The sequence below is a fragment of the Antrostomus carolinensis genome, unplaced genomic scaffold (assembly GCF_000700745.2).
Source record: "Antrostomus carolinensis isolate BGI_N321 unplaced genomic scaffold, ASM70074v2 scaffold27859, whole genome shotgun sequence".
Lineage (NCBI taxonomy): Eukaryota > Metazoa > Chordata > Aves > Caprimulgiformes > Caprimulgidae > Antrostomus > Antrostomus carolinensis.
The window spans coordinates 12,346-19,889 of NW_010336830.1; positions in this window are offsets into that span (position 1 = coordinate 12,346).

A 7,544-nucleotide genomic window follows, 5' to 3' on the forward strand; every position below is an offset into this window, starting at 1 on the left:
GGTAAAAATGTAATACATGTACACACTTAAAATATCCTCTTACTTAAAACAAAGTAGTCTCCTACCTTTCAAAAGGATTATAATTAACCAGTTACCTCACACTTTAATCATTAACTGACAAAATGTAATCTCTTTCTCAAAGAATAGCTATGAACTGCAGATTCCAAACAACATTAAAATTTGTATAAACCAATGTTTCTTGGCTGCTGATTTAAATTATTGATTACTAAAGCCACCTTCAGTGTCAAATGAAAGAATTTAATAGAAGCTCGATCACTCACTTTTTTTCCCCCCACAAATTCACCATCTTGTTCTGTTATTACTAATTCTTTATATTAAATCCCTACAGCCCTTAAGTCACTGAAAACAAACCAAAATCAATATTTGCCTCTTCTTTCAATGAAGAGAAGTTCAATAAAAGCAGGGAAAAAAAGCAGGCAAAATATACAGTTCCAACAAGATTTGGCAGCTACAGCCCACCTGACACATCCTTGCACTCCCAGTCAAAGTCATCCACCCTCGGAAGATCAGTCAGTCGACACGGACTACTCTGCTTCCCTATGTAATTACTGTTAATTGACCCAAATTAGATTTCTTCTCTCAGCTTTCACAATGATAGATCATCTGGTAAATAAAATATACAGAATTAAAATGTGAGAGTGCCTTCAAAACAGAAATTCCTCTCCTACTGCCTGCTTATGTGCATCTCATCCTTGAGCTAACCAGACACTTTCAGAACAAAAGGCCCTTGCCCCTAAATCAGAATTGGTTTAATTAATTAATGCAATCACTGACTTACTCTTGAAAACAACATTTAGTTTGATTCATGTGAAAAATCTGGCTAAATCCTCACTTGAACTGAAATTTAAATTCTTGAGCCTGACTCCAAAATTTGTGTGGCCATCAGCTACCTGAGGTCATTAAGGAACATTAAATGAGCCAAACTCAAATGAGCTTGGGGAGAAAGGGTGCTGCTTGCTGCTTCCCAATGCAAAACACACAGCTGGACTTATTCTTTGAGACAACTGGGGCATTTTAATACTATACTGCACAACATAGGTAACACCTATGAAATGGCTTCAAATGCAGAAATAAACACAGCTCCAGCACATTAAGCATTCTGAGACCATCCCAGCACTGAAGCCCTCTTGTGCTAAAACCAGGCATGGGCAAAACTTGAGTCTGTTCCTCAGACTTTGGTTTGCTTTTTATTTTTTGGCTGTGGTTATGCTGAATCTTTCAGAACAGATTTTTGCTTCGGTTCTTTCGCAAGCTATGAAGTAGTTTTAGGCATCTAATATGCCTAAATCAGAAATAATTCACAGACTTTCTAAAGGCTGTTTAAGATTTTTTTTTTTCTTGGAAAGACTTGCTGAAAAAGTATCTCCTTCTTTGCCTGCTCATTTTCCACTTACATCCACCCAGTACAGAAACATGTGACTTTTTTTAATATTTAAAATAGTAATACTTCACCTAGTATCTTCAATATGTATTTAAATGTTTAATTCTCTACAAGGTAAGGCTTTCAGCAAATACTTCCAACAGATTGTTAGTGAAGACAGCACTGCAGCATTTAACACTGACCATTTCCAATTAGGAAAGAAAATTATTTGTAGATTAATACTGGGAATGATAATAATTAACTGCTTCTCTTTTTCAAGAAGTGAAGAGGTTCCCAAAATTATTCCTTATGCACTGCTAAAAGCTGCATAGATTATTCAAGCAATAATTAGTTTTCCACAATGATAACACATTCAAAAGGCTGCAAATATAAAGGGTATTCCCTTAAACAAGTCTTCATGCCTTCATTATCAGGTGTTGTGCCTGTAACTATGATTTAAGGCATTTCATCACCCATTTAAGAGTTCAGTTTTTATTTTATTAAGATAACAAAATTAAATCCTGAAACCATTCTCTGGTAAAAGTGAAATTGCTCCTTCCTCTGTTAAAATGTTCTTGATGAAGCCCTTGCACTAAAACCTCTATCACAGCTTGTAAACTAGTCCTCTCCAGCTCACTGAATGCAAGTAAGATAAATTTTCTTCTATTTTGTAACTTCAGGGCAGAAAACAAGTTAATCATCATATAAATGATATCCTTGAGAAGCTTTCATACTTGGGCAATGCATTGTTTTACATTGATTCTTGGGTATAGAGGCATTTTGCATCCCTAGTAGTTTACCACCTGCCATGCACAAGTCTCACATGTCAATCTATAGAGGACAAAGAACATTATACATACGTCTGCCCAGAAAAAGGCATGAGTGTAGCACTTGATAGTAGACCTGTGGTAGTTTAAATTGTTTGTGGTCAGAGCAGCTGAGATAAAATGTCATGGCATGAGCCCATGCAATTACACTACACACCAAAAACAGTCTATAGTTTATCTACCAATGCAAGACAGAGTCTACATCATTCCTTCTATCCTGCAATTTGAAAGTGTGGATCACAAACCTCGGGCTATCTGACCAAGGTATTCCACACTGTCCACCCTCATTCCCCCTTCCCTCCAAGGCTCACATGCAGCTTCTCTGCTCAGGGGTTTAAGGAGACACTGAAATGGGCATCACAGTCTTCAGGCAAACTTGGAGCAGCAGCTTATTTCAATTGGTGCATCAAACCAAATCTAAACGTGCAAAGATGCAGGACAACTGTGCAGCAAAGCACTGCTACTAGAACACAAAATGGCAGCAGTAAACTCCTGCCTGCCATTGTGGTGCACACAACAAGCAGCACAGGTGGGGTTTTTTGGCAGGGATACAGGTTAAAGACACAGATCTCTCCTCAAGAGAAAGACTCACTAGCAGGGAACAAAACAGGACATGGCAAACACATTCCTGATTCACTTGATGCAAGGCAGAGAATGACAGGTATTTCTACCAAGAAAAAGGACATAACCACATCACATGAAACACTAACCAATCTATCCACATCCTAAAACTTGTTTTATTTCTTTGCCCGATTAACACAACAGCAAATATTTCACATCAGTCATCATGTTTAATATTTACACTAACTAATGATATGCACAACTTGAAGAAATTCCCTATGCTGAATATGTAAGCAGAATAAATTTACTTTTGTCAGCATTGTTTTGCTGCTTTTAAGCAAAACACCTTGCCAATATATTATATATTAAAAAAAAAATCTAAGCCTATTTCCTTCACTGAGGCATTCACTGTATAATCCTTTCTCAAACTATCTTCATACAGAATTTTATTCCCACCTCTACTCATAAGCAAATACCCCCAAATTCACAATAGCAGGGCATGGAGAATGAAGGATGAGGCAAGATTTCACCAATACAGATAGAACTACAAAACTACCCTGCTCTTAATGGAAGCAGATCAACCCCCCAGACATAACATCTCACACTGCAGGTGGCAAATGAAGACTTCTTGTGTCCCTGACCTGATTTACAGCAAGTCTAGACAACTTAAATTGGAAAGTTAGGAAAAAAAGCTTAAAAACAGGAGATTCAAATAACTGCATCTCTCACATCCAAATTTACTGTCTAGTATTAACCCTAAAAGCACATAAGCAGTTTAAGAGTATTTGGAAAGTCTTCAGTATCAAAGAACATTCCAGAAGCGAGTCCAAGTGAAGAAGCTTGTAACGTCTCGCTGAAGCATTTAAGAGGTACCCAAAAATATCAGACACAGAAGGCCCAGTGACTTCCATTGCTAAGATTGAGTTTTAATCTCTCAAAAAGGAATATTTAAGCATTCTCATACAGGAAACCTGTAAGTAAGGTAACACACTGCTTAACACAAGATGTTTGGTAAAGAACTGAAAGCACCCTAAATATTCAACTAGGTAGAGGATGCCACTTGATTTTCAACCAAGCCTTTAGAGAAGAGGAAATTGCAGAAGACCCACCCCTCTCCAGAGTGGCAGCTGGAGGCCAGGAAAGGTATGTGAGGGCATCTCAGATGCTGCTGTACATTCAGTATTGCCTCAGATGACTCGCTGCTAAGTGACAAGAAAAGCCACCCTCTGACACCTGCCGTGAGAATACAAATTCTAACTGAGAAAATGCAAAATTCACAAGAAAGATGTAGCATAGTGCTAGGTCTACCGTAACCTCACGTTTTGCCCTTATCTTTTGGCAGGGTTACTACATTATACAATGTTAAAAGTAATTCTCAAGTCACTCCAGGCAGTTCTGTAAAGATAACACTGTTACTCAGCTAACTAAGCAGTGTCAGAAAACATAGCAACTCTTGTAATATTTGTCCCAGAGATAAGAGCCAAAATTTCTCTTTACCAGTGCTGCCATCAGTATGACAATGAGACCGCTACTGCTGCCTCCTACTTATGATCATACAACAGCAAATCCTCAACTGCTTCAGCTTGCACCAAGACTAACTTTGCTCTATGCATCAATTTACCCCTTATTCAAGTTCCCATTTTATCTTCCTCTTACCAATAAATATGATCTCAAATGATCCTTTATACCAAAGCCAGAATTTTCATTTTCTTCCACAGTATCTCCCACGTTACAGAGAGACTAGCTTGAATGATTTTTATTAGAAGTTCCCCTAGAAATTTCAACCATTTTAGTTGCAAAGTATAAATTCGAAAATTAAATCATATACTGTCAGAATTACAGTCCCACACTACTATACAGATTCTTAAGAGATCAGAGAATCAAAAATGAGACCGATTCACCTATTTTTGGTCAATATGGTGCTGTTCCCAGTTGCTGCCTATGTAGAGCTAGCAGGTCTGTGTTAGCTCTGCATAATCACCTGGCAAAGTGAGGAACACATTCAGCCTCTTGAAACTGCAGCTGCTAAACTGTAGGTGAAGGTAAGATGTACTAATGAGTACACTGTGGGAAATGTCATGCCAGTGCTTTAGTTTTCCCCATCTGCCAGAAGTTCTGATAAGTAGAATACAGTGAACCTGAGAAATCTTCCGTTTCTCAAGAACTCTGACAAATGCCACCTATTAGAGGAGCTGCTTCACCATCCACAATTTGAATTACTTTACATCACCAGCTATCAACATTCTCCTTAGATCCCTGTTGTAAACTGTGCACACCTGGAAGCCTTTGAGGTGAAAGCCTTTCACATTAGGACATCAGTTAGCCCTTTCTGATAGCATCCCATAATATCTTAAAATATAACAGCTACTCTGAAACTATGGCTGTTCTTATGTTTCTGTGTTCTGCCTCTACAGTCTGGCATGTTTGGAGTTTTCCCCTCACCTCTCCCATTCTGCTGTGGGTTTCTGAAGGAGAAAAAAGAAACACAAACACATACATATAAGCATGGAAATAAAGAACCAGTTCCAAATCAGAGACAAGTATAAAACATACATGTCTCAGTTCACACCACCTAGTACAGATACTTGTTTTAGTGATGCTAGTGCAAATAAATTAAGATACAAAGTGACTAAATGTTCAGAAAGCCAAATGTATTTTTAACAGGGATATATCATGTAGTCAAATCACCTTTTTCTTAACAACTGGAGCTTGCACTACCTAGAGATGTTGCATGAAGGTAGATGAGAATAAGCTTTTTCAGACTACAAAATGAAAGGCAAAAGGAAAATTAAGCCAGTAAAGCTAGCAAGGAAAAGACTCCCCCCAGACTGGAAGGCTCTGTTTTGCAGTATAACTGTAATCACCATTCATGCTTCACACTGTAAACCTTAGGAATCAGATACCATTGGGATACCATCAGTTTACATCTCATTTGTTTTCTTGAATTTTACTTCACACCCCCTCTAGCACAGCAAAGAGGGTAGACAAGAAGTACAGTAAAACCCACAGAACTGTAAACTTTAAAGTATCCAACTACTGAATATCTGAAGATATTTGTTGCAATTATGCTATACCTTTTACACTCACTACTTGTAGATTTTTGGCAAGCATCCTCAGAAATGCAAGGTAAATGGAAACATAAATACTTTCCCCATACTGTTCCACATGCCTGTGCCATATCTGCTGTAATTCACCTCAGGTGGAGGCTTTATCCCAACCAAATTTTAGTTGATTCTGGTCAGATGTGTGCTAAGAAAGACCCTGGTCAGTCAGCTTGACAAGTGCTAAGAATCACAGCTCTTATCTTTAGGGAAAGCTACTCAATTTAGTCCTCTCCCCTTTGTGCAAGATCTCTTGATGCCACCAGTAACTTTCTGCTGTATTCTTCTTTGAGGAAGGAAATTGGAACTGTAATAGTCAAAAGAAAAACACAGCAGTATAGCTATAAATTTATTCCATTATTTTTATTTACACACCCTTATCAGTTTTGGTGTTCAACATCTGTACTGTCTTAAAACAGCAGTTACCTCCCCAAAGACAGCTCATACAAAAATAAAAGTTGTCCTTACCATCAGTAACCCCTGGAGTTTTGTAGTCATCACTTCTCCTAGAAAGCTTCAATTTTTCAGACAAAAATAAAGCCTATTTCTCACTGGGTTAGGTATCTTCAGCTTTTCAAGTCCCCTCTGACCTGTCAGTTCCCATCCTGCATTCAAGTCTCTGGGATGTACAGAAATTAAATCTCCATGTTCTGAAGGTAACCTTCACTGTCTCCCAACAACAGAAGCACAGGAAGCCTTGGAAACTGAAACGCAACCATGTCACCTTATGAGTACCTTTTCTGTTCATATTGAAATATTCTGAAAAATATTTCAGGTTGTACAAGACGTTGTCTGCTACTTGCTGTAAAACCATCCCTTTTACTTTTTCATTTATACTTGTCAAACACTGTTTTAAGACCAAGAAAATGAAGATAAATACCATTTGCAGTATTACTTCACCTTTGTCTTTTTGTTACTTTACCACTTTAGAACTGGGATGCATAAAAAAAGAAAAACATATTCGTTTTCTCTGGGCATCAGGGAGGCCTTGCACAGTGGTCCTTCACGTCAATGGAAATACAATGTAACTCCCATGATATAAGCCTATCTTGAAAATAATGCATCATTTCAACATAAATTCTACATGAATAAAAATTCCCTATTTCTCCAAGGACACATTCTTTTTTCCCCACAGAAGGTCTGACTCCAAGTCAGCTGCTGTCAGAGAAACTTAAGCTGAATAAAGACTGATATTTCACTTGCCAGACAGATTTCATTAGTTACAGAAAAATAAAAGATAAAGTACTGCAAGACTACTTCATCAGCACCACGCAACGTATAGTTTCTCACACACAGACTGCAACTTTTAATGAATACAAGCATGAAAGCAAGCTGGGTTTAACCCAACCTGAGGGAGCTGTTTAGCCACTATTTAATTCTGTGGAAAAGCAGCTGAGGGCAGGCTGAAGTTTCGGAACGACACAGCTGGAGACAGCGCCTCAGCCCTGCAGTGAAAGACTACGAACACCTGAACACGGCCAGCAGCTCCAGGGACAGCAAACGTTTCAAGTTTAAACCCTGTGCGAGCACGTAAAGCTCCGCAGGGGTGCGCGGAAATACCGCTGCCCTCAGGGAGGACATCAGCCCCCTCACAGGGCGGCCCCAACGGCCAAGGCTGGCTGGGGCTCACGGCAGAGACACACTACAGCCCTCGGGGTCCTCACAGGGGGTGGG